Source organism: Mustela nigripes, chromosome 2 (genome assembly GCF_022355385.1).
Source record: "Mustela nigripes isolate SB6536 chromosome 2, MUSNIG.SB6536, whole genome shotgun sequence".
Classification (NCBI taxonomy): domain Eukaryota; kingdom Metazoa; phylum Chordata; class Mammalia; order Carnivora; family Mustelidae; genus Mustela; species Mustela nigripes.
This window is the reverse complement of record NC_081558.1, coordinates 29,405,416-29,410,588: the sequence shown is the minus strand read 5'-3', so window position 1 is coordinate 29,410,588 and position 5,173 is coordinate 29,405,416. Positions and strand designations below refer to the sequence as shown.

Genomic DNA, 5,173 nt, shown 5'->3' with positions numbered 1-5,173 from the left:
TTCAAGAGTTTTATTTATGCACATACAAGCAAATATTAATATATATTTATCTTCTTTCTTTTTAATACAATAGTAGTATATTATGCATAATGTTCTATATACCTTGCTTTCTCACTTAAAAATGCATTCTGGATTTTTTTTCTAGTTGTGTATCATTCTTGTCTATAGATGTACTGTGTACCATAATTTATATAACTAGTCTTCTACTGATGGGCATTTAGAGTTTAAAAAAATTTTTGCTGTTAAAATTAATGCAGTAGTGAATACCCTTGTACTTCAATCATTTATCTGCAGGAAAAAGTCCTACAGATGGAATTGGTAGATCAAAGAGTATTTACATTTGTAAGGTGTTAGATATTGCTAAATTATCCTCTATCGGGAAACCCAGAAATCCAAAAGTATTAATCTCTCAAGTTGTATATAATGTTCAACTTGCTGAAAGAACATTCTTCTTTGGATTAGAAGAAAGAAGAAGAGAGATAGCATTTTTTTGGAGACTTTCTTCATCAGCAACTTAAACAATTCTTAATGAGAGGCACCTGGGTGGCTCAGTCGGCTGAGCATCTTCTTTCAGCTCAGGTCATGATCCCAGGGTCCTGGAATCGAGCCACGCATTGGGATACCTGCTCTGGGGAACCTGCTTCTCCCTCTCCTCCCTGCTTATGCTCTTCCTCACTGTCTGTCTCTCTCTCTCAAATAAAGAAAATCTTAAAAAAAGTAAAAATAAGCAATCCTTAATGGAACAAAGAAAGGATATAAAAGAAAAGAAGGGGCGCCTGGGTGGCTCAGTGGGTTAAGCCTCTGCCTTCGGCTCAGGTCATGATCTCAGGGTCCTGGGATCAAGCCCCGCATCGGGCTCTCTGCTCAGCAGGGAGCCTGCTTCCTCCTCTCTCTCTGCCTGCCTCTCTGCCTACTTGTGATCTCTCTCTCTGTCAAATAAATAAATAAAATATTAAAAAAAAAATAAAAGAAAAGAAAAATTATTTAAGGTTCTACAACTACATCTCATGTGTTATTCTGGTTATTTATGTAGGTGAATCCTCATCATCACTCTTTAGCATTGACTTCATTTTTCTTATTCAAAGATGAAAACCTAAAGTCCAGAAAATTTAAAAATTTCACCCAAAATTGCAGTAATAGTTGTTTAACAGAATCCAGAAGCTTTTTTCTTCTCTCTCTCTTAAGAGGATATGTCTGTAACTGGGGTGATTCTATTTTTTTTTTATCATGATCAAACTCCATACACCATTTGATGATAAATCTATCTCCTCCCTGATTCTTGTGTTAGGATGAACTGCTAGGAAAATATATGCTGACCATTGAGGATCTGATTCACCCCGAACCTGACTGAACTATGAAACTCACTGTCAGAAGATGTCACAGAGTTAAACTCTCTAGGATGGATTTTTTCATGGTTCTGTAGAATATCTTATCTAATAATAGCCTTTGCAGTTATACAACCTAAGATAAAGCAATCAAATCTTTTGCTTAGGGATATAAATTAATTGCTGGCAGAAGTCAGTCAAGAGAAAGAATATAAGTTTTGACCAGAGTCCAGTGAACAAAGAGTCTTGATTTAGGCAGGCCACTGATTTCTAGGTCACCCGAGGCAAGATATTTAACTGTGACTGTTTTAGCACTCTATCTATAAAAAAGGGGGGTAATTATTGATAACAGTCATAACAATGTACATGGCATAAAATTAGTCATGATTTCTGATGCAGCCTGAAATGGGAACTGGATAAGAGAATAGACTTTGCAGACAGACAAACCTGGGTTTCGATCTCTTTCTGCTCTTTACTGGATGTATGACTTTGAGGATTTTAAAAAATCTTCTAAGTCTCCTTTTCTATATCTGAAAATGAGAATATTAGCAGTACCTACCTTTTAGGGTTGTTGTAAAAATTAAATGATATCACATGGATAAAATATTTAGCACAGGGTCTATAACATAATAAGTATATGGTAGCTACTACTACTAATAATAATACTATTATTATTATTTCATGTTACTGCTTATTTCTACCCTGAGATCACCTTAGCACTGGGTGCTGGGGCACATTTCTATACTGTGTGAACCAATTTACTGTGCTTACTATGGCTTTATGCTCAGCTAAATCAAAATATAGAGGTAAAGATCTACCTGACCTTGTAGGTGATTAGCTTTTGCCTTTTCATGCGTGAGATTTGATTATCTTTATCATTGTCTTAGCTTGTGTTACCTACATATCATAAAATTATCCCAACCTTTTAATATCCTGTCACAAACATTTATCTTTTTGACCTTCAATGGAATTGTGGTAAGATTGCCTGCTCTTGAATGCATCTATCTATCTCATGTAATGTGAAATTACCAGGGTTTAAATTTAATATTTACAGCATGGTCACTTGGATGCCATGAGTTTTGATTCATCCTTGCCACTAGATGGCATCATAATAGAACACATTCATTAGAGTTATTATCCTTTACTGTCTAGCAAAACATGCCATAGAAATAGAAACTATGGAGGAGCCTTCATACTTGGAAGTAAAGTTGAGAGGTTTGAAACAAGGACACTTCTTAAGTGGAGGATTTAGTGTTTGAGCATTATGTGGCTGGTGTTCCTCCAGAAGCCTACTCCAAGACAAAGACTTGTATACATGTTTATTTGAGAGGTCATATTGGAACAGGAATGAGGGAGCAGGAAGAATGAGATTGGAAATGAGAAAAAGGAGAAACATAAGGGTGATGTTTTGAGATTGTGGATAACAGAGCTTCATTCTACTGAAATATCCTAAAATTCCCAGTAGTATCTAGGGCAACCATGGGGAAGAAACTAGAGATACTGTGTGGGCTACAGGTGAGATGCTATGAGGTGAAGCAAATCCAGTTTTGCATGGAATTATCTATTCCACCCTGGTTAAAATCAGATGTAAGTCTAGGTGGATGTGACTCAGGGTACCAGATGTGTCTGCTGCAGCTACCTAATAAATCATGTACTCTGTAAATTCTTCTATTTGAAATAAACAGAGAATCCTAATGAACCATCTGCAACTCAAAATCCTTGGGGACTACCTAGTAGGTACTCTGGCAAATGTTTAGTGAATAGAAATATTAATGATTACTTTATGAAATTCACAGGAAGATCTCTTGCTCTTTATATCCTAGTATGAGAGGCCTAAATCTTACCCTTTTTATAATTTATAAATCTTGTCTGTATATAACTCAATATGGAAGGATTCCCAAACCTTTTATCTTTGTGTACTAGGACATAGGCATGGGGAGTGTTTGTTGTTACAGGAACAGGAAGAGTTTGCTAATAAGATATCACTAGGTGGGGTAGTTTATAGAGGTGGGATTGTATTGAACTAGGAGTCAAAAGAGCTCAGGATCTATCTGTGATGTTGGATAAATCATTCAGGTCACCGTAAATTAACTTTTGGTACCACAATGTCTTTATCTGTAAAAGGAATATTTGGCTGAGCTCAGTCATTTTTTTTTTTAATTTGCCTTTTTAAAAAGATTTTATTTATTTATTTGACAGAGACACAGTGAGGGAGGGAACACAAGCAGGGGGAGTGGGAGAGGGAGAAGCAGGCTTCCCCCCCGAGCAGGGAGCCCAATGTGGGGCTTGATCCCAGGACCCTGGGATCATGACCTGAGCCGAAGGCAGACGCTTAACAACTGAGCCACCCAGGCGCCCCTGAGCTCAATCATTTTAAGGTTTCTTGTAGTCCTATGAGATTATGAAAATTATATATGTAGGGAAACAGTAGATTTTTGTAAATGAACACATCATATTCTTACCCATGTTTATATTTTCACTGATGATATTACAACTTTTTAGACATTGGAATTGATTATCCACTTAAACATGTGGAAATCTTGTTGGTCTTTTAATTTTATGAACTTTTTTTTTTTAAAGATTTTATTTATTTATTTGACAGAGAGAGAGATCACAAGTAGGCAGAGAGGCAGGCCGAGAGAGAGAGGAGGGAAGCAGGCTCCCTGCCGAGCAGAGAGCCTGATGTGGGGCTTGATCCCAGGACCCTGAGATCATGACCTGAGCTGAAGGCAAAGGCTTAACCCACTCAGCCACCCAGGCACCCCTGAACTTCTTTTTCTGATTCCAGAATGATGTGTCAGATATTCAACTAAATAGAAGAAATACTAATTCTAATACGTGCACAAATAATATATAAGAAATCTGTGTGTGGGTGTGGGGGTGTTAATGGTGGCAGTAAGGTTTATTAAGCTGTGTCTTAATGTAAGCACTGGAGCTTGCCCATGGTGCTCTTAAAGTATAAAGCCCAGACATTCTGCCAATTCTTGAGCAATGACACCAGGAAATTGACAGCTAGGCAGATATTGTACAAAAGCCCATCCTTTATCATCTACATGTGGCCAATGTCCACTGCCAGATACAACACCTTCTTCATTTGGAATTTGATTATGGGTCTTCACTTCATTGACTTTGGCCACCATGTTTTCATTGTGGTTCTATAAAGAAGGGAACTTGCCAGGCTTATTCAGGCCTCAGCCCAGGATTGATGGGATCTGCTTGATTAGATATTCCAAAGCCAAAAAAGCATCATACTTCTTGACCAACTTCTTGATGAATTTCTTATTCTTGTGAACTTACTCTTGTTAAGTTTCTTGAGTTTCAGTGTCCATGTGGGAGATATCCATAGCTGTGGCCTCATCATAGTGCTGCTGGTCTCCCACAACACACACAGAGAACTTGGGGGGCAGGGAGTGGACTTAAAGTGGTGCCCAAGAAACATTTGTCCTACTGAGGGTCATAGCTCCTCAAGTTGATCTGCTGCTCCATTGTGTCCAAAAACTTCTGATGCTTCCACTGGTTCCTTTGTGGGACTTTCTGCACTGCCTTGCAGAGGGTGTCACAGGAGACTTTGCTGCTCATGGTGCCTCATGCCACAGTAACTGCAAAAGAGCAAATTCTCTCTCTTCTTATTTTTTACTTTTTTTGTCATTTGTCATTCTTTTATAAATAACTAATGACTATTTTAATGGAGGCCAGAAGAAAAATAAAATAACCTTTAGAGGTAAGATAATCATCATATCCTTTATTGCATGTACTGGACACTTTTGAGAGTGAAAGAGGGCACTGGTGATTGTTATTTCAGAATAAGAGCCATAAATCAGAAGCATCCCAGATAATAAACTGAGATA

At 37.8% G+C, this 5,173-nt stretch overlaps 1 pseudogene; it reads right to left on the bottom strand.

Moving 5' to 3' along the window:
* Window positions 1–4,242: 4,242 nt before the first annotated feature.
* Window positions 4,243–4,904, bottom strand: LOC132009833 (large ribosomal subunit protein uL1-like; annotated as a pseudogene).
* Window positions 4,905–5,173: the final 269 nt, after the last annotated feature.